This window comes from Ovis aries, chromosome 1, assembly GCF_016772045.2.
Source record: "Ovis aries strain OAR_USU_Benz2616 breed Rambouillet chromosome 1, ARS-UI_Ramb_v3.0, whole genome shotgun sequence".
NCBI classification, from domain to species: domain Eukaryota; kingdom Metazoa; phylum Chordata; class Mammalia; order Artiodactyla; family Bovidae; genus Ovis; species Ovis aries.
Genome location: NC_056054.1, coordinates 260,450,452 through 260,473,368, shown reverse-complemented (window position 1 = coordinate 260,473,368; position 22,917 = coordinate 260,450,452). Strand labels below are relative to the sequence as shown.

General features: G+C 42.3%; 1 protein-coding gene across 26 annotated transcripts in view; it reads right to left on the bottom strand.

The window, feature by feature from the left end:
* The window catches only part of B3GALT5 (beta-1,3-galactosyltransferase 5), a 64,579-nt gene that overhangs the window by 26,629 nt on the left and 15,033 nt on the right, over nucleotides 1-22,917 (bottom strand). For 6 of the 26 annotated variants that reach the window (XM_060395923.1, XM_042237271.2, XM_060395932.1 and 3 more), the window contains 2 exons: nucleotides 2,469-2,581; nucleotides 557-746 (listed from right to left, as the gene is read on the bottom strand). The exons of 6 other annotated variants lie outside the window; for them this stretch is intronic. The gene's annotated coding sequence lies outside the window, so the exon portion shown is untranslated. Of the gene's footprint in view, nucleotides 1-540; nucleotides 747-2,468; nucleotides 2,582-22,917 lie in introns of all 26 variants that reach the window. 14 more of the 26 variants (XM_060395924.1, XM_042237278.2, XM_060395934.1 and 11 more) reach the window with 4 other exon arrangements.

The following is a 22,917-nucleotide window of genomic DNA, read 5'->3' as shown; positions in this document are numbered from 1 at the left end:
TGAAACAAAAGATACAAGATAACCAAGGAAATCAAGTATTTTGAAATAAATGTCTGAAAATACTTTTTAAAGTGCACCAAAATAATACTCAGGCTTCACTGAGGGCTCAATGATAAAGAATATGCCTGCATGGCAGGAGACACAGAAGATGTGGGTTGGACCCCTGGATCAGGAAGACCCAGCACAGCCAAAAATTACATAAATAAATAAATAAAGTTTTAAAAGAAATTTGGACACAGATAGGTGCACTGGAAGAACACCAAGTGAAGATAAAGGCAGAGATGGTGGTGATACGTCTACAGACAGGGATCATCAAGGATTACCAGCAACCGGACTAGGACACTCTCCCCACAGCCTCAGAAGGAACCAACCCTGCCCACACCTGACTGCAAATTTCCAGCCACCAGCCCCACGAGAAGGTAAGCATCTGTCAACAGCCACATCCTATCTCCTCGGGTCCTGAGCCCTCGGTTTGTGGTACTTTGTTACCACAGCCCTAGGAACCTAACACAGCGCCATATTCATGATGGAAGGACGTGCTTTCAAGGTGCTGGACCTGCTCTGGTGCTCAGGGTCTTCCGTCACCCCTGGTAGACAGGTTGTCACACCCGAACCGAGGGATGGTCATGCTTCAAAAACGTGACGGCCGTGATCCCAGGAGAGGGAAGATGCGTGCATGCTCAGCCACGTCCAGCTTTTGCGACCCCACAGACTGACGTCTGCCAGCCTCCTCTGTCCATGGGATTCTGCAGGCAAGAATACTAGAGTGGGTTGTGACTTCCTTCTCCAGGGGATCTTCCCGACCCAGGCATCGAACCCAAGTTTTCTGCATTGCAGGCAGATTCTTTACCACTGAGGGACCAGGGAAACAGGAGGAAAGACAGCAGTCGTAGCTATTTGAAGCACTGGGTGACATCACCCCCACATTTCCAGTTCCTCTAAGAAGGTTTTAATACTTGTTTTTATCTGACCTCCCTCAAGGACCTGGGCACCAGGGTTGTGTGGAGTGAAAGCTTTGCACATTTTTACCACTTTTGGGGGGTAAAATATATTTTTCAATTTTATGGGGGAGGGGGAAGGGTGATGGTGGCTGACCATTTAAAAATTTTTTTCTACTTAACAAAATAAACCATTAACCCTAATTCAACCCCTCTCCCATTTCAAAAATGTTCAAAACCATCTGCTCTGGCTCCCTGTGCCAGCTCTGTGGAGGCCCCCTCCCTTCCCCTGGGAGGTGTCCTTGGACCGTGGCCTGGCACACCAGCTGTCTGTGACACTGTGGGTCATCGCTGGGCCAGTGGCTGGATTCTGGGCCCAGAGGTGTTCAGAGAGCATCTGGGGCCTCCTCTTTGGGAGAAGGGAATTTGAACATCCAGACCCACGACAAATAGTTTCTTCCTCTGCCTTTCCCATCACCTCATGACTTCAACCAAGGACCGTGAACAAAAATCCCATTCACCATTCACTGCTCCTGCTGCTGGGACTGCAGGAAATTATGTTGGTGAAGAGGCCCCACTGACACGGCCTCAGGGGCATCCTGTGCTTATCCTCTATGGCTGACCGGCTAGGACAGGAACACCTCCCACTGGAAGAGCTTTCATGTGGTCTCTGGCTTTCGAGAGGGAGCTAGCCCTGGCCCCTCACACCCTGGATGCTTTCACGGCCTCAGAAAACCTCTTCTGAGTGTCTCCTCTGCGGAGGAGGGGTGGGGTCCAGGGGCCTGTGGCTCAAGGATAAAGAAAGTAAACTTTTGAGGTGCTCACAGCCCTAAGGATGACAGAGCTATAACTATGGGCATGACATAGCAAGGAGAACCTGCCTATGAACCCAGAAGGCCGTCCTTGACAGAACTTCCATCAGCCTGCTCTGAACCCCCTTCTCAGCAAGACCTCAGCCTTGGACTCCCATGCCATCTTTGTGTCACCCGGTTTCATCAAGCATCCTGCTAAGTGGGTTTACCCAGAATCCTTCACCCTCAGTATCTGGTCAAGGGACTTCCCTGGTGGTCCAGTGGTTAAGAATCCACCTTGCAATGCAGGGGACATGGGTTCAATCCCCAGTCGGGGAACTAAGAACCCACATGCCTCAGGGCAGCTAAGCCTGGTCGCCACAACTACTGAGACCATGCACCACCATGAAAGACCCCACATGACCTAATGAGGGTTCCACGTGCCGCACCTGAGACCCAACACAAACAAATAAATAAGTTTTTTATTATTATCTGGTCAGATTTCCTTCCCCCAAACTTGAGGCCCACCTTTGGCAATCATTCTGTCAAATTCAGTTTGGCCGGAATTCCCTGACCCCTAGTGTTTCCTCACAGTAATTCCCCAACCACAAACCCACTCCACCCCCCCACCCACCCTCCTCCTTGGCTGTAAATCCCCAGTACTCAGAGTTGAGCTCAGCTCTGTGCCAAGGTCAAGTTTCCCCTATGACAGTACTTCTGGGATAAAATCTGTTCTTACCGTTTTATCTGCATCCCACTCTGGCTTTGCTTTCACAGCACAGAGGAGAGAAGTCCTACCTGAGGATGCTCAGGATTGCTGCTCCAGGGAGGCCCACAGGCAGAGGCAGGAATCTAGGAGGGACAAAGGGGGAGCTTGGAAGTGAGGCTGGAGACCAGCATGGCCTTGAGGAGTCTGACTTTTCTGAGGACGTCAGGGAATTGGTCCAGAGCTTCTCTAGGCTTTATGAACTGCTGAGTCTGGGGTCCCGGGGTCGGGGGACCTCTCTCCCCATCCATAATACAACACAGAAGCCTCCCGCTTACTTTGAACATGGCAGCTCCAACCACCCCAAGTGGCTGAGAAAATAGAGTCCAGAGATTCACACCAATGATCTCTGGTCTCAGAACCAGCAGATGCTGAGCTTTGAGAACACATTTAGTCTCCAGTTCAGTTTTACAGTATTTAACTATTATCACAGAAAAGAAATGGCCAGAAGGAAGTCATGATTGTTAGTAAGTTAGCACTTAGCAACTTAAAATACACCAAAGCAGGATAATTTCATTGGTTAATAATAATGCATTATACGAATTGCCTGGCTAGAAGACTCACAGGCAAGATTGGAATCAAGACTGGAATCAAGATTGCCAGGAGAAACATCAGCTACATCAGATATGCAGATAATATCACTTTAATGGCAGAAAGTGAAGAGGAACTAAAGAGCTTCTTGATGACGGTGCAAGAGGAGAGTGAAAAAGCTGGCTTAAAAACCAACATTCAAAAAATGAAGATTATGGCATCTGGTCCCATCACTTCATGGCAAATAGATGGGCAAAAAGTGGAAACAGTAACAGATTTTATGATTTGGGGCTCCAAAATTAAAAGACACTTGCTTCTTGGAAGAAAAGCTATGACAAACCTAGACAGCAAGGTCGGTATAGTTCAAGCTATGTTTTTTCCCACTGGTCATGTACAGATGTGAGAGTTGAACCATAAAGAAGGCTGAGTGCTGAAGAATTAATGCTTTCTGACTATGGTACTGGAGAAGACTCTTGAGCATCCCCTGGACTTCAAGGAGATCAAACCAGTCAGTCTTAAAGGAAATCAACTCTGAATATTCATTAGAAGGACTGACACTGAAGCTGAAGTTCCCATACTTTGGCCACCTGATGTGAAGAGCTGACTCACTGAAAAAGACCCTAATGCTAGGAAAGATTGAGGGCAGGAAGAGAAGAGGGTGACAGAGTATGAGATGGTTGGATGGCATCACTGATTCAAAGGACATGAGTCTGAGCAAACTCCAGGAGATGGTGAAGGACAGAGAAGCCTGGAGTGCTGCAGTTCATGGGGTTGCAATGAGTCAGACACGACTAAGCAACTGAACAGCAAGTATAATAATGCACATGTTGTATCTATTTGAACTTCTAAAGGAACAAAAGGAGAAAAAATAAAGGTAATGAAGCCTGTTTCTGTTGGAATTTAAGTTGTTCAAAATAAATAGAATTCTATATGGTACTCCAGAAATAATGCTCTAACGGTAATTCCACCCCTCTCCCAACCCATATTGAGACAGAAGAAAAAAACAAGCTTAGTTATTTCACATGTAGACTTTAAACATTAAATGCACTAACAATTATGATGTTCTAAAGATATTATTAGAACATGGATGAAATCCTAATGAAGAGTCGAGTATGTTATTTCATTTAGGTAAAAGTGAACAAATAAGTTTAGGTAATGCAGCTAGTTTAAAAACAAAGGGGAAATATGTTTTATGAATTCATTCAGTGTGTAAAAATTCAATGAAACTTGTAGTTATGGTATTTTTTTTCTGTATGCATATTGTTCTTTAAGAAAAAGTTATCTCTGAATTTGTTTCTTAAAGGCATTTTAGGGCAGTCAGGCTGCCTTAACAGAACACCGTTGACATGGAGGCTTAAACCACGGACGTTTATTTTCTCACAGATCCCGTGGCTGGAGTCTGAGATCAGGCTGGCAGTAGGGCTGGGTTGCAGCAAAAGCCCTCTTCCTGGCTTGTGATGGCCGGTTTCTCCTTCTGTCCTCACGTGGCAGAGGTGAGAGAGGAGGGAGAGAGAGAGAGGCAGAGAGAATGTACTATGTCTAAACCAAGTCACCTCCCAAAAGCCCCAACTCCAAATATGACCATATCATCATAGTAAGTGAAGTAAGTCAGAAGGAGAAAGACAAACACCCTATGATACCACTTATACACGGAACCTAAAATATGACACAAACAAACCTGTCTATGAAACAGAATCAGGGACATAAAGATCAGACTGGTGGCTGCCAAGTGGGTGGTGGGTAGGAGAGGGGTGGAGTGGGAGGTAGGGATTAGCAGATGCCAACTTATATATATAGGGTGAATAAACAACAAGGTCCTACCATAGAGCACAGGGAACTATATCCAATATCCTGTGATAAACCATGATGGAAAAGACTACGAAAAAGAATATATCTGTGTGTATAACTGAGACACTTTGCTGTAGAGCAATAATTAACACAACATTGTAAATCAGCCATATATCAATAAAAGCGACAGAGAAAAGACTGTCTTCATTTAGAGAATAGAGCACACACAGTAATTTCTGTTGTGGTTCAGTCGCTCAGTTGTGTCTTTGCAACCCCATAGACACCAGACTTCCCTGTTCTTCACTATCTCCCAGAGTTTGCTCAAACTCATGTCCATTGAGTTGGTGATGCCATCCAACCATCTCATACTCTGTTGCCCCCTTCTCCTTCTACCCTCAATCTTTCCCAGCATCAGGGTCTTTTCCAGTGAGTCAGCTCCTCCTCCAGTTGCATCAGGTGGCCAAAGTATGGTAGCTTCAGCTTCAATCCTTTCAATGAATATTCTGGGCTGACTTTCTTTAAGATTGACTGGTTTGATCGCCTTTCTATACAAGGGATGTTCAAGAGTCTTCTCCAGCACCACAGTTCGAAAGCATCAGTTCCTTGGGGTTCAGCCTTCTTTATGGCCCAACTCTCACATTCATACATGACTACTGGAAAAACCTTACTATACAAACCTCTGTTGGCAAAGTGACGTGTCTGCTTTATAATACGCTGTCTAGGTTTGTCATAGCTTTTCTTCCAAGGAGCAAGTGTCTTTTAACTTCATGGCTGCAGACACACATAATAAACCATTGCTGTCCGGAGACAAAATTCAAAAGCCTATGTCACTTGTCAATATAGCAGAGTGACTTTTTTCAGAAGGAGATAAATCTCTGGCAGAATAGCCTCTTGACTTACAGACCAGCCCCTCCATAGCACAAGCAGATAACCTTCAATCAGAAACTCCCTTTTAGTGTGGGATGACTTTCTCACCACAGATTTCATCACTCAGCAGCTCACTCTCAAGCATGACAGCCAACAACCAAAGAAATCTACAAGCAGACAGGGAAAAACTGAATCCAAACACAGGCAATCTCGTCCACACAGGCAGGCCCACACTTGAGCAGCCCCTGGTAATTATGATTATCATCATCTATCTTGCACTGAAATGTCCTTTGAACTGTGAGCTATTTCAGGTCCTAGACATCATTGCAGGACAATCTGATCTCACAGCAGATGCTCTTATAACAAGGGCATGATGTCTACCCAAGATGACCAATACTTCTTTATGCCTGTCAGCTTTTCCTGTGTAGTAATCACATAGCTTCCTCCAGCTTGCTGTTACTCACTGCTTGTCTTTAAGAAAGTGGGCAGATTCTACTGATGACCTGTGGCTAGGAAAGGAGCTTTGTTTTTCTAGCAAACATACAGAAAACTTCATGACCTCTGCAAGGCTTTCCTGGTGGCTCAGTGATAAAGAACCTGTCAGCCAATGTAGGAGACATGGGTTCTATACCTGGGTCAGAAAGATCTCCTGGACAAGAGAACGGCAATCCACTCCAGTATTCTTGCCTGGGAAATTCCATGGACAGAAAGCCTGGCAAGCTACTTCGGTCCATGGGGTTGCAAAGAGTTGGATGTGACTTAGTAACTAAATGAGCTTTCCTGATAGCTCATTGGCAAAAAGTCTGCCTGCAATGTGGGAGGCCGCAGTTCGATTCCTGGGTCAGGAAGATCCCCTGGAGAAGGGATAGGCTACCCACTCCAGTATTCTTGGGTTTCCCTTGTGGCTTAGCTGGTAATGAATCTGCCTGCAATGTGGGAGACCTGGGTTCTACCCCTGGGTTGGGAAGATCCCCTGGAGAAGGGAAAGGCTACCCACTTCAGTATTTTGACCTGGAGAATTCCATGGACTTTATAGTCCATGGGGTTGCAAAGACTCAGACAGGACTGAGCAACTTTCACTTTCTTTCTTCTTTTCTTTAATAACTAAATGACAGTAGCAATAGCATGACTTCTGCCCATTGAGTTCAAGGTCATTTGGCCTGGCCTGAAGCAGACCCTGTCCCCAGGGTCTAGACAAAATGTTGAAGCCATGACACTCGGCCAAGAAATTCACTGATGGGGGAGAGTTAAGAACCCCTTTTTTTTTTAATTCAAACACTGATCTACACAGTTGCCAAGAGACTTCACTCAAACTCCCAAGACTGTTCAACCCAGCTTTTCATTTACAAAAATCACCGTGAAGAGTAAACAGTAAACATCTGTAGAGAATTAGCAACTAGGAGGAAAGATTGAGCAAACATCTCTGCAGTCTTCTCAAGAAAGCAAATTTCCACATGACATGCTAGATACAAGCTTCCCAACTGCAACGTGTATATAAATATTGTGCTGGTTATTAACATTCCTACTCAGACCCTAGTTCAGACCTTGTCAAGACCCTTCCATAGCAATATCTGTTAACCATCCTGTATTTCCAGGCCATATAGACTGCAGAAGCAAAGAAAATGAATAGCACTGCACAACATTCGCTAATTTAAACTTGACCTTTCCTTACACTTTTAAACTTGGGATCACCTACCATAGTGGTGACAGGTATGCTGACAGGTATCACACATACTTTTTGGGAGTCCATTATTACCAAAGGCCTTCCCTGGTGACTCAGACGGTAAAGTGTGTGCCTACAATGTGGGATACCTGGGTTCGATTCCTGTGTTGGGAAGATCCTCTGGAGAAGGAAATGGCAACCCACTCCAGGACTCTTGCCTGGAAAACCCCATGGACAGAGAAGCCTGGTAGGCTACAGTCCATGGGGTCGCAAAGAGTCAGACATGACTGAGCAACTTCACTAATTATTACCAAGGGGCCCAGGTGTTGGGAGCCAGCGTGAGGAACTCTGCCCATGACAAAGGTCATGAGGAAGGAAGCTTGGCATACACAAAGGCGTGATCAAGCCTAAGGAAACCCCCTGTTCCTGAGCATCTACCCCCAAAACCAGAGTACTTTACGGGGAGCTCTCCCCCATAACCATTTCTCTCAGAGAAAGAGTTAACTTGCAGCTCCAGTTAATAAAAATTCCTAGGCATGACAAGAGTGTTTCAACTTACGAACTCTGAAGGTTCTCTGGCCTGCCTGATCAGGCTCGTCCGGCCGCATGTGATTGTTTATAGCCTCCCAACTGTTAGAGGCATGGGATGTTTTAAAACTTTCTAAATACAGACTCTTTTGAGAAGTTAGAAGACCATTAGTATACTAGTAGTGGGTTGATTAGGAATTATATTGGTGAAGGGTTTTTTCTTCATTTCTCATGCCAATAATTACTGCTAATTCCCTGCCCTGGGTGTGACAAGGATGTCTCAGGTCAAACCTCTCTGCTGACAGACTAGCTTGTGTGAAAACCTCTCAACCATAAACAGCACAGAGAGTTTGGAGTATTAGCATAGCGCTTTTTTCATTGATGAGTCAATGATTGCCATCAGGCCTCCATACCCTTAGGCACCTGGGAATATATTAATCAATGTATTTGTAATATAGAAAAGGAAATATAGTAGTTTTTTGATGTTAGCAATACTAGACTTTTTGAGTTAATGAATTTTCTCTTTTGTTATAGATCACTGTACTTTGTTATAAATCACTATAAATCATTATGCTATGTAAAAATGTAACTTTATCACTATCTTAAGACAAAATAGATCTTAAGGGGAATATTGGTGAAGGGTACATTTGTTGAGCCAATATTTGCTGCTAAATCTCCATATTACTGCCCTTATAATGAGTATAACTAGCATATAGGAGAAATAAGTATTAACCTTTAAGATTAATCATGTTAAACCTTAGGTTAAGTCAATTCCTTTCTTGATTGTAACTCACTACACCCTCACCCTATAGGAATGCAACTTTGTTTGGAGGGTGGCACCTGATTTAAGAAAAAATCACCCCTGGAAAAATAAGTTTTCTGGTTAACTGACCAGTATCAGAAAGGGCCATAAAATGTCAGCAGACCTCATGGCCAGAAGATGATGAAACTCATAAGACCTTTGTATAATTTTATATGAAGCACCTGACTGTGACAAGGGTCAGGTCTGCTGACCCCCGCGTGACTCTGTATTCATCCCTATGTGTAACAAAAAGGTATATAAACAAACCTGAAAAATAAAGAAATCGGATCAGTTTCTGGAAAGACTGATTCCCCCGTGTCGTTTCTTTCTTGCTCCCCGCTTTCCTGGCTGAATTCCCATCTGAAATGTGGGTACTCACCAAGCCTGCTAATTCTGCCTGGGCTTCTGAGATGGGACTGGGGAGGCCTCAGTGCCTCCTCTCCTTCGGGAGAATGGAAAGACGCCTGTGGCCTACGTAGGTGGTGATTAGTATTCCATGTAAACCAGTTATTCAGCCTCTTTTCTCCATTAATTCTCCTACTACACTATCTGTTTCTAATCTCCCTCTATATCTGTAATTAAATAAGTTTTTTCCAGGACGCCGATTCCATCCCCACCTTCAAATTACCCTGGATCCACCGGGGCTGGACCCCGGCACCCAGGTATAAACACAGCTAGTCTCCTGTGATGGATGGAGCCACCTGTCTACATTGCCTCTCCAGCTAGAGCAATCATGCAACCATTCCCCTGTTTACAGACATAAAGAACGCAGTCTCTTAATAGAAGAGTTCAATAGCCAGTTCCCATTGGGAATTTTGGGGTCAGGAAAAAAATTAGCAAGGGAATGATGGGGTATTCTGTCCACCTGCTACATTCCCAGGAACCCAAGGAATAGCACAATTGGAAGGAAATGGTGGGAGATGCACAAATATTTGCTGAATAAATCATCTGGGGGGAGTCTATGATCACAAAACAAAGGACACTTTTCCCCTGCATCATTCCCTATCACTCTCCTCATTCCTTCCCCTCAAGGTGGACTCCCACTCACAGCTCACCCTGTTCTCATAATGTTTAAACATCTCTAAGTAGAAAGTGGGGCTTCCCAGGTGGTTTGAGTGGAAAAGAACCCATCTGCCAATGCAGGAGACACAAGAGATGTGGGTTCAGTCCCCAGGTCAGGAAGATCCCCTGGAGAAGGGAACGGCTACCCACTTCACTATTCCTGCATGGAGAAATCCATGGACAGAGGAGCCTGGAGGGCTACAGTCCACGGGGTTGCAAAGGGTCAGACACAACTGAGCACACACACACAGCAGAAAATGTTCCTCTTCTGGGATCCAGGTTTCTGGCTGGGGAGGGGGAAGTACACGGTGAATTTCCTCCTCATCAGTTCCAATGACAGTACATACTGATAACAAGGAACGCAAACGGTATTGTTTTTTCTCTTAAGATAACAGCCACTACCTACATGAATTTCTGCTTTAAGTATGGTTGCAAAATAAAATTTCATTCCTCCCCCCCCCCAAAAAAAAAAAAAAACAATTAAGGGACCTTATCTAAGCAACCTGGCATCTTCTAGTAAGCCTCTTATTTTCTTGTTTCCAAATCAAGCTTCTGGAAAAAATAGTCTCCACTCACCACTCTGGACGGTCTTATCCACCAATGAATTTAATCTTCAACACACTGCAATCAGCTTCTGCTCCTGTTGGTTATCTAAAAGCATTCTAGCAAAAGTCACCATTAACCTGCTTTGGGTCAGCAAACAGTTAACAGAGGAATACTGACAGGATATTCCTCTGACCCACTCTGCCAAGAATACTGCCATTACCAACATGTTCCTTGCATGGAATTAAGGTCACAGTTCAGTTTAGTCACTCAGTCGTGTTTGATTCTTTGCGACCCCATGAACCGCAGCACACCTGTCCATCATCAGCTCTCGGAGTTTACCCAAACTCATGTCCATTGAGTCGGTGATGCCATCCAACCATCTCATCCTCTGTCGGCCCCTTCTCCTCCTGCCCTCGATCCTTCCCAGCATCAAAGTCTTTTCAAATGAGTCAGCTCTTCGCATCAGGTGGCCAAAGTATTGGAGCTTCAGTTTCAACATCAGTCCTTTCAATGAACATCCAGGACTGATCTCCTTTAGGATGGGCTGATTGGATCTCCTTGCAGTCCAAGGGACTCTCAAGAGTCTTCTCCAATACCACAGTTCAAAAGCATCAATTCTTTGGCGCTCAGCTTTCTTCACAGTCCAACTCTCACATCCATACATTACTACTGGAAAAACTATAGCCTTGACTAGACGGACCTTTGTTGACAAAGTAATATCTCTGTTTTTCAATATGCTATCTAGCTTGGTCATAACTTCCCTTTAAGGAGTAAGCGTCTTTTAATTTGATGGCTGCAATCACCATCTGCAGTGATTCTGGAGCCCAAAAAAATAAAGTCTCTCACTGTTTCCATTGTTTCCCCATCTATTTGGCATGAAGTGATGGGACCAGATGCCATGATCTTCGTTTTCTGAATGTTGAACTTTAAGCCAACTTTTCACTCTCTGCTTTCACTTGCATTAAGAGGCTCTTTAGTTCTTCAATTTCTGCCATAAGGGTGGTGCCATCTGCTTATCTGTGGTTACTGATATTTCTCCCGGAAATCTTGATTCCAGCTTGTGCTTCTTTCAGCCCAGCATTTCTCATGATGTAATCTGCATATGTTAAATAAACACAGTGACAATATACAGCCTTGACATACTCCTTTCCCAATTTGGAATCAGTCTGTTGTTCCATGTCCAGTTCTAACTGTTGCTTCTTGACCTGCATACAGATTTCTCAAGAGGCAGGTCAGGTGCTCTGGTATTCCCATCTCTTGAAGAATTTTCCACAGTTTATTGTGATCCACACAGTCAAAGGCTTTGGCATAGTCAATAAAGCAGAAATAGATGTTTTTCTGGAACTCTCTTGCTGTTTCCATGATCCAGCAGATATTGGCAATTTGATCTCTGGTTCCTCTGCCTTTTCTAAAACCAGCTTGAAAATCTGGAAGTTCATGGTTCACGTACTGCTGAAGCCTGGCTTGGAGAATTTTGAGCAGTGCTTTACTAATGTGTGAGATGAGTGCAATTGTGCAGTAGTTTGAGCATTCTTTGGCATTGCCTTTCTTTGGGATTGGAATAAAAACTGACATTTTCCAGTCCTGTGGCCACTGCTGAGTTTTCCAAATTTGCTGACATATTGAGTGTCGCACTTTCACAGCATCATGTTTTAGGATTCGAAATAGCTCAACTGGAATTCTATCACCTCCACTAGCTTTGTTTGTAGTGATGCTTCCTAAGGCCCACTTGACTTCACATTCCAGGATGTCTGGCTCTAGGTGAATGATCACACCACTGTGATTATCTGGGTCATGAAGATCTTTCTTCATGTGTGTTCTTGCCACCTCTTCTTAATATCTTCTGCTTCTATCAGGTCCATACCATTTTTGTCCTTTATGGGCCACAGATGAGGGAAGAATTGAGAAATACAGTAGAACAGAAGAAAATCAACATGGAAGATAAGAGGTGCCAGGATCAAAGGAAGGGCTGGAGACACAGTGGAGGATTTAGAGCAAGGGGACAGGGTAACTCAGAAGGCAGAAGATTACAGGAAGGGAGGAGGGAGAATTTAAACTTTTGTTTTGCATTATGAATGGAATCGCCTTTGATGCTCTTCAAAAGATTTCAGGGAACTTCCTTGGTGGTCCAGAGGTTAAGAATCTGCCTGCCAATGCTGGGAACACAAGTGCGATCCCTGGTCTGGGAAGATTCCACTTGCTGCAGAGCAACTAAGCCCACAGGCCACAGCCTGTGCTTCAGAGACCCAGAACCACAGCTACTGAGCCCACACGCTACAACTGTTGAAGTTCGCTGGGTGCGCCTGAGCTTTGCAACAAAAGAAACCAAATAACTAAAGAAAGCTTGCATTCAGCAACAAAGACCCAACGCAGACAAAAATAAATAAATAAAAGATTTCAGTAAAGATTCTAAATGCCTTTTGGCTGTCAAACTGCTGATATTTTCATATTCATCAGATGAGACTGTAAAAGATAGAGTGTCAAGACTGAGCCACCGGAATTTCCCTGGTGGTCGAGTGGCTAAGATTCTGCTCCCAATGCAAGGGGCCTGGCTTCAATTCCTGGTCAGGGAATTAGATCCCACAGGCTGCAGCTGAGAGTTGCTCATCTGTTTCTTCTCTAAGCACTCTGATTTTTCATTCTGACTCTCCTTTGTTAGCTCTTGTCCTCATCTTGCCCCTAAAATTGAGATGTGCTCTTGACCCTCTCTTCTTACTTAACACAGTCTCACTTATCTACTTCTCTGGTTATACTCAAAATCATCCCTCAATCCATATTGTCCTTCCACACTTTTTTTTTTTTTTTAGTTTTTTATTTTTTAAATTTTAAAATCTTTAAATCTTACATGCATTCCCAAACATGAACCTCCCTCCCACCTCCCTCCCCATAACATCTTTCTGTGTCATCCCCATGCACCAGCCCCAAGCATGCTGCATCCTGCGTCAGACATAGACTGGCGATTCAATTCACATGATAGTATACATGTTAGAATGTCATTCTCCCAAATCATCCCACCCTCTCCCTCTCCCTCTGAGTCCAAAAGTCCGTTATACACATCTGTGTCTCTTTCCCTGTCTTGCATACAGGGTCGTCATTGCCATCTTCCTAAATTCCATATATATGTGTTAGTATACTGTATTGGTGTTTTTCTTTCTGGCTTACTTCACTCTGTATAATCGGCTCCAGTTTCATCCATCTCATCAGAACTGATTCAAATGAATTCTTTTTAACGGCTGAGTAATACTCCATTGTGTATATGTACCACAGCTTTCTTATCCATTCATCTGCTGATGGACATCTAGGTTGTTTCCATGTCCTGGCTATTATAAACAGTGCTGCGATGAACATTGGGGTACATGTGTCTCTTTCAATTCTGGTTTCCTCGGTGTGTATGCCCAGAAGTGGGATTGCTGGGTCATAAGGTAGTTCTATTTGCAATTTTTAAGGAATCTCCACACTGTTTTCCATAGTGGCTGTACTAGTTTGCATTCCCACCAACAGTGTAGGAGGGTTCCCTTTTCTCCACACCCTCGCCAGCATTTATTGCTTGCAGATATTTTGGATCGCAGCCATTCTGACTGGTGTGAAGTGGTACCTCATTGTGGTTTTGATTTGCATTTCTCTAATAATGAGTGATGTTGAGCATCTTTTCATGTGTTTGTTAGCCATCCGTATGTCTTCTTTGGAGAAATGTCTATTTAGTTCTTTGGCCCATTTTTTGATTGGGTCGTTTATTTTTCTGGAGTTGAGCTGCAGAAGTTGCTTGTATATTTTTGAAATTAGTTGTTTGTCAGTTGCTTCATTTGCTATTATTTTCTCCCATTCCGAAGGCTGTCTTTTCACCTTGCTTATATTTTCCTTTGTTGTGCAGAAGCTTTTAATTTTAATTAGATCCCATTTGTTTATTTTTGCTTTTATTTCCAGAATTCTGGGAGGTGGATCATAGAGGATCCTGCTGTGATTTATGTCTGAGAGTGTTTTGCCTATGTTCTCCTCTAGGAGTTTTATAGTTTCTGATCTTACATTTAGATCTTTAATCCATTTTGAGTTTATTTTTGTGTGCGGTGTTAGAAAGTGATCTAGTTTCATTCTTTTACAAGTGGTTGACCAGTTTTCCCAGCACCACTTGTTAAAGAGATTGTCTTTACTCCATTGTATATTCTTGCCTCCTTTGTCAAAGATAAGGTGTCCATATGTGTGTGGATTTATCTCTGGGCTTTCTATTTTGTTCCATTGATCTATATGTCTGTCTTTGTGCCAGTACCATACTGTCTTGATGACTGTGGCTTTGTAGTAGAGCCTGAAGTCAGGCAAGTTGATTCCTCCAGTTCCATTCTTCTTTCTCAAGATTGCTTTGGCTATTCGAGGTTTTTTGTATTTCCATACAAATCTTGAAATTATTTGTTCTAGTTCTGTGAAAAATGTGGCTGGTAGCTTGATAGGGATTGCATTGAATTTGTAAATTGCTTTGGGTAGTATACTCATTTTCACTATATTGATTCTTCCAATCCATGAACATGGTATATTTCTCCATCTATTAGTGTCCTCTTTGATTTCTTTCATCAGTGTTTTATAGTTTTCTATATATAGGTCTTTAGTTTCTTTAGGTAGATACATTCCTAAGTATTTTATTCTTTTCGTTGCAATGGTGAATGGAATTGTTTCCTTAATTTCTTTTTCTACTTTCTCATTATTCGTGTATAGGAATGCAAGGGATTTCTGTGTGTTGATTTTATATCCTGCAACTTTACTATATTCATTGATGATCTCTAGTAATTTTCTGGTAGAGTCTTTAGGGTTTTCCATGTAGAGGATCATGTCATCTGCAAACAGTGAGAGTTTTACTTCTTCTTTTCCAATTTGGATTCCTTTTATTTCTTTTTCTGCTCTGATTGCTGTGGCCAAAACTTCCAGAACTATGTTGAATAGTAGCGGTGAAAGTGGACACCCTTGTCTTGTTCCTGACTTTAGGGGAAATGCTTTCAATTTTTCACCATTGAGGATAATGTTTGCTGTGGGTTTGTCATAGATAGCTTTTATTATGTTGAGGTATGTTCCTTCTATTCCTGCTTTCTGGAGAGTTTTTATCATAAATGGATGTTGAATTTTGTCAAAGGCCTTCTCTGCATCTATTGAGATAATCATATGGTTTTTATTTTTCAATTTGTTAATGTGGTGAATTACATTGATTGATTTGCGGATATTGAAGAATCCTTGCATCCCTGGGATAAAGCCCACTTGGTCATGGTGTATGATCTTTTTAATGTGTTGTTGGATTCTGATTGCTAGAATTTTGTTGAGGATTTTTGCATCTATGTTCATCAGAGATATTGGCCTGTAGTTTTCTTTTTTGTGACATCTTTGTCAGGTTTTGGTATTAGGGTGATGGTGGCCTCATAGAATGAGTTTGGAAGTTTACCTTCCTCTGCAATTTCTGGAAGAGTTTGAGGAGGATAGGTGTTAGCTCTTCTCGAAATTTTTGGTAGAATTCAGCTGTGAAGCCATCTGGACCTGGGCTTTTGTTTGCTGGAAGATTTCTGATTACAGTATCAATTTCCGTGCTTGTGATGGGTCTGTTAAGATTTTCGATTTCTTCCTGGTTCAGTTTTGGAAAATTGTACTTTTCTAAGAATTTGTCCATTTCTTCCACGTTGTCCATTTTATTGGCATACAACTGCTGATAGTAGTCTCTTATGATCCTTTGTATTTCTGTGTTGTCTGTTGTGATCTCTCCATTTTCATTTCTAATTTTATTGATTTGATTTTTCTCTCTTTGCTTCTTGATGAGTCTGGCTAATGGTTTGTCAATTTTATTTATCCTTTCAAAGAACCAGCTTTTGGCTTTGTTGATTTTTGCTATGGTCTCTTTTGTTTCTTTTGCATTTATTTCTGCCCTAATTTTTAAGATTTCTTTCCTTCTACTCACTCTGGGGTTCTCCAACTCTTCCTTTTCTAGTTGCTTTAGTTGTAGAGTTAGGTTATTTATTTGACTTTTTCTTGTTTCTTGAGGTATGCCTGTATTGCTATGAACTTTCCTCTTAGCACTGCTTTTATAGTGTCCCACAGGTTTTGGGTTGTTGTGTTTTCATTTTCATTAGTTTCTATGCATATTTTGATTTCTTTTTTGATTTCTTCTGTGATTTGTTGGTTATTCAGAAGTGTGTTGTTCAACCTCCATATGTTGGAATTTTTAATAGTTTTTCTCCTGTAATTGAGATCTAATCTTAATGCATTATGGTCAGAAAAGATGCTTGGAATGATTTCGATTTTTTGAATTTATCAAGTTTAGATTTATGGCCCAGGATGTGATCTATCCTGGAGAAGGTTCCATGAGCACTTGAAAAAAAGGTGAAATTCGTTGTTTTGGGGTGAAATGTCCTATAGATATCAATTAGGTCTAACTGATCTAATGTATCATTTAAAGTTTGCGTTTCTTTGTTAATTTTCTGTTTAGTTGATCTGTCCATAGGTGTGAGTGGGGTATTAAAGTCTCCCACTATTATTGTGTTATTGTTGATTTCCCCTTTCATACTTGTTAGCATTTGTCTTACATATTGCGGTGCTCCTATATTGGGTGCATATATATTTATAATTGTTATATCTTCTTCTTGGATTGTTCCTTTGATCATTATGTAGTGGCCTTCTTTGTCTTCCACACTTTTTGATACATGCTCACTCAGTCACTAAGCTGTGTCAGACTCTTCTGCAACCCCACGGACTATAGCCCACTAGGCTCCTCTGTCCATGGGATTTCCCAGGCAAGAATATTGAAGTGGGTTGCCACTTCCTTCTCCAGGGGACCTTCCCAACCCAGAGATCAAACCCAAGTCTCCTGCATTTCCCACATTGGCGGGCAGATTCTTTACCACTGTGCCACTTCCCTGATCTCTGATCTCTGATTGGGAAGCCTGTTCGATACTCCAAATCCCAAAGCCTATGTATGAACATCCATAGACATCTCAAATCCCACTCCTTTTTTCAGGCTGAAGGATCTTTGAATTTGCCCACAAGAAGCAAACTCAAACCCATTTTCACTGCTTTAATCTCACAAACACTAGACTTAATCGCCTTCACTCCAGCCTCTATGCTGCATGCCTCTGAACTTTTCAAAACCACAAGTCCAACAGCGTCATTCCAGCACTTAAAACTTTCCAGTGGCAATGGAATATTACTCAGCCTTTTAAAAAGAATGGAATATTGTCATTTGCAGCAACACGGATGGATCTAGAGACTGTCAGAATGAGTAAATTAAATCAGACAGAGAAGACCAAATGTCATATGATATCACTTACATGCAGAATCTAAAAATAATAATAATACACAAGAACTTATTTACAAAACAGAAACAGACTCACAGACTTAGAAAACAAACTTATGGCTATCAAGCTAAACATTCACTGTGTGTGGAAATAAATAGTACGGTTAATGGTTTGAATTGTCTTCCCCCTAATCCATATGGAGTCCTAACCCTCAGGACCCCAGAAAGTGGCCTCATGTGCAAACAGGGTCCCTGCAGATGTAACTACTTAAGATGAGCTCATACTGGAGCAGGGTGGTCCCTGATCCAATATGACTGGGATCCTTAGTGAATAGAAATTTGAACAAAGACGTGCACACACACACACACACACACACACACAGAGAGAGAGAACATCGAGTGACGATGAAGAAAGAGATCAGGGTAATGTTTCCATAAGCCAAGGAATGTCAAAAATTGTCATCAAAGCACCTAGAGCCTGTTATACAAAGTGAAGCAAGTCAGCAAGAAACAAGTACTGCATATTAGCACATATATATGAAATCTAGAAAAATGGAACTGATGGTATTTGCAGGGCAGGAATAGAGACACAGACATAGAGAAAGAACCTGTTCACACGTGGATAAAAGGGAAAGTGAGATGAATTGAGACAGTAGTAGCGATATATACCCTACCCCGGACATACGTACACTACCACGGACAGACATACACTATCATTGACACACACATACTACCACTGACACACATACACTAACATTGACATACTTACACTACCATGTGTAAAATTTGATACCTGGTTCCTCTGCCTTTTCTAATAAACCAGAGATCAAATTGCCAGCATCCGCTGGATCACAGAAAAAGCAAGGGAATTCCAAAACATCTACTTCTGCTTCATTGACTATGCCAAAGCCTTTGATTATGTGGATCACAACCAACTGTGGAAAATTCTTCAAGAGATGGGAGTACCAGACCACCTTACCTGCCTCCAGAAAAACTTGTATGCAGGCCGAGAAGCAACAGTTAGAACCAGACATGGAACAACGGACTAGTTCAAAATTGGGAAAGCGGTGCGTCAAGGATGTATATTGTCACCTTGCTTATTTAACTTCTATGCAGAGTGAAAATGAAAGTGTTAGTCACACAGTCATGTCTGACTCTTTGCAACCCATGAACTGTAGCCTGCCAGGCTCCTCTGTCCATGGGATTCTCCAAGCAAGTATACTATACCACGGTGGGTTGCCATTCCCTTCTCCAGGGGATCTTCCCAACCCAAGAATTGAACTCGGATCTCCTGCATTGTAGGTGGATTCTTTACCATTTGAGCCTCATACAAAATGCCGGGCTGGATGAATCACAAGCTGAAATCAAGATTTCCGAGAGAAATATCAACAACCTCAGATATGCAGATGATACCATCCTGATAGCAGAAACTGAAGAAGAACTAGAGAGCCTCTTTCTTGAGGAGGGTGAAGAGGAGAGTGAAAAACCTGGCTTAAAACTCAACTTTCAAAAAACAAAGATCACGGCATCCAGTCCCATCACTTCATGGCAAACAGATGGATAAAAAGTGGAAACAGAGACAGATTTTATTTTCTTGGGCTCCAAAATCACTGCAGACAGCAACAGCAGACAAAAAATTAAAAGACAACTTACCTCTTGGAAGAAAAACTATGACAAATCTAAACAGCATATTAAAAAGCAGAGACATCACTTTGCCAATAAAGGTCAATATAAGTCAAAGCTATGGTTTTTCCAGTAGTCACATATGGATATGAGAGTTAGACCTTATATAAAGAAGGCTGAGCACCAAAGAATTGATGCTTTCAAACTGTGGCACTGGAGAAGACTCTTGAGAGTAACTTGGACGGCAAGGAGACCAAGCCACTATATCCTAAAGGAAATCAACCCTGAATATTCATTGCAAGGACTGATGCTGAAGCTGAAGCTCCAATACTTTGACCACCTGATGCAAAGAGCCAACTCATTGGAAAAGATCCTGATGCTGGGAAAGACTGAGGACAGGAGGAGAAAGAGGTGACAGAGGATGAGACAGTTGGATGGCATCGCTGACTCAATGGACATGAGTTTGAGCAAACTCTGGGAAATAATGAAAGACAGGGAAGCCTGGCATGCTGCAGTTCATGGGGTCACAAAGAGTCACACACCATTTAGCAACTGAATGATATGTAAAACAGACAGCTAGTGGGAAGCTGCTGTATAAGACAGGGAGCCCAGCTCTGTGCTGTGATGACCTAGAAGGGTATGATGGGGAATGGTGGGAGCGAAGCTCAAGAGGGAGAGGACATATGTATACTTATAGCTAATTTACTTTGTTGTACAGCAGAAACCAACACAACATTGTAAATCAACTATCCTCCAATCAAAAAAAATTTTAAAGGAAAAATGAAAGGAGAGATCTGGAGCAGATTTTCCCCTCACAGATCTCAAAACCAGTCCTGCAGACACCTTGACCTCAGACTTCCAGCCTCCAAAGCTGTGAGACAAGCAATTTCTATTCTTTAAGACCCTCATTTCTGGTCCCTTGATATGTCAGCCCTAGAACACTTCAGCATTTACTAAGTGAATAAATGAATAAAATTACTCAAAGCAGTAATTGCCTGAATATCAGCAATGCACCTGTGCAAGCTTTGCTAAGCTGCAAACACAATAGTGGGGTATTGGGCAGAATTCCACCCACAAGCCATACTGCATTTAGATCTGTCAGGACAGACTTCCTCCTCTCTCTATGAATATTTTGAAAGGAAAACAGTTTTTTCCATAACTTTTACCCACTAGGTTTTTATTTCTGTTTAAAGAAAGCTCGAAAGGCAGGAACTGTAATTGAAGAGCAGACAGATGGTTACAACATTCAAGAGTCGAAAACAGATGGGAGTACTTCCATTCAGCTCTGTCCCCTCCTTTCTTAGTTTTTCCTGCCACATCTTACCTCTCCAGAACTGCCCCCCTTCCTGAGAAATGGAGTATTTCCTGCCATATCAATAAACAAGATTGTCACAGCCATCAGTAACTCCGGCCCTCCAAAGGTGAATTTATGAGCCCCGAGGGTACCCAGGAAGAGCCATACCTGTGATCTGGCAGCCCACCCACTCCCTAAGGCAGTACTGAGGAGCTATGGTGGGGGGGGGGGCACACACACACATACACACACACACACACACACACACACACACACACACAGAAACAGGATACAGTTCCTTAAACAGCAAGGAGACTAAGCCAGTCAATCCTAAAGGAAATCAACCCTTAATATTCATTGGAAGGACTGATGCTGAAGCTGAAATTCCAATACTTTGGCCACCTGATATGAAGAGCTGACTCACTGGAAAACAGACTGACGCTGAGAAAGGTTGAGGGCAGGAGGAGAAGGGGGTGATGGTTGGATGGCATCACTGACTCAATGGACATGTGTTTGAACACACTCCGGGAGATGGTAAAGGAAGCCTGGTGTGCTGCAATCCATGGGGTTGCAGTTGGACCCGACTGAGTAACTGAACAACTGGCCCCAGACAGCTAAGACGCATATGAAAGGAAACTGTTTCAGTGAGCCCAAACTCTTGTATCTTCCCATACAGAGAAAAGTGCTAAATTCCTTGAGATATCTGCTTTTCCTTAACTGACGATAATCTTTCGATGTTCAGACTACCTGCTCTTTGCTGCAAAACTTCTATATAACCTGGCTCCCCTCTTCACTTCCTTGGAACAGTTCTCTCAGAGTCACTTGAAATGTTGTCTCCCAGGCTTGAAGTCCTAAAAATTTCCATCAAATAAAATATAACTCTCACTTTCTAAGTTGTGACTATTTTTTTTTAAGTTGACACTCCTCTGCCACCTCTAGGTCATCATAACTTGTCAGTAAATCTACATAAACCACCTTTCCTGAAATATAAAAGAAAATACTAACATGCAAACATCATCTCCTGGATCAAATGCCAGTCACTTCCTTGTGTCTTTCATGGTTTCTCCCTTGGAAACCCAGCACAGACACCATGAATCAGTGGAAGAAGGAGAAATATGTGAGACAGACATTTCACTGACCTAATTTACCAATTCCCAAGTAGTCCTGAATGACTCACTGCCTTGGGGCATCAAGAACTGTGGCTAAGATTGCCCCGAAGGAATGAATAGAACCTAGCCCCACATGCTCAGGAAATTTCCCCTTAGACACTTGGGTTTGTAATGGATTCTCCTTCCAGCTCACTCACATTCACTTTGATCCAAATCTGGCTGAAAGCACACAGCTTCATTAAATATAACGTTGGCAGGAAGACCATAGATTTTAATGTGAAATGATTCAAAGTGAAAATATGACATTTTGGAAAAGCTCATTAAAATTGTTAAACGTTGATGGGTTTGTTAGCTAGTCTTACTGTTCAACTTAACAATAGCTCTTCATTTTTTCACTGTGTGCTGGTTGTTACAGAACAGGCTGGAACCATTTTCCTATAAAAACCAAAGCTAGAAATGTGCCCTAAGAATTTTATTGAGAATATATATTTTATTTTAATAATAAAAGAAACAAAGCACATTAGTTGGAGAAATAAGAACTCAAAATTTAGACTAAAGTAAGTGAATTATATGCTAAAGCTGAAACTCCAGGACTTTGGCCACCTCATGCAAAGAGTTGGAAAAGACTGACGCTGGGAGGGATTGGGGGCAGGAGGAAAAGGGGACGACAGAGGGTGAGATGGTTGGATGGCATTGCAGACTCGATGGACGCGAGTCTGAGTGAACTCCGAGAGATGGTGATGGACAGGGAGGCCAGGCGTGCTGCGATTCATGGGGTCGCCAAGAGTCGGACACGACTGAGCGACTGAAATGAACTGAACTGAAGTGAATTATAAGCACTGTTTTCAAATCCTGCTCATTTTCATTTCAAACCAGCATTTCCATAATTATAACTACGCATATTTCTAAATAGCAATATATCTGTATACAGACTTAAGAGGAAAACAATCGACCATCATCACAGCAATAAACTAAAACCAAGAAGAAACATTAAGTTTAACAAGAAGGGAATGCTACCCACTTGAGTATTCTTGCCTGGAAAATTCATGGACAGGAGCCTGGCAGACTACAGTCCATGGGGTCACAAAGAGTTGGATATGACTGAGAGACTAACACTTTTTAAAAAGGTCATAAAATCGCAGTCCCTTGGAAATAAAAAAAATTAACTATGAGGTGAAAAGGAGATATTAAAGACGTAATAACAGATTACTTGTAAAACAAAAAAGAACACTAGATAAGATCCTTCAGAATGTGCTCTAAGTTGCTTTCAAAGGCAAATGTATAGCCTTAAGTATTTCCATTATTAAAGAAAAGAAGGAGAGAAAAGGACTCAGCTCATAAAAGAATTTAG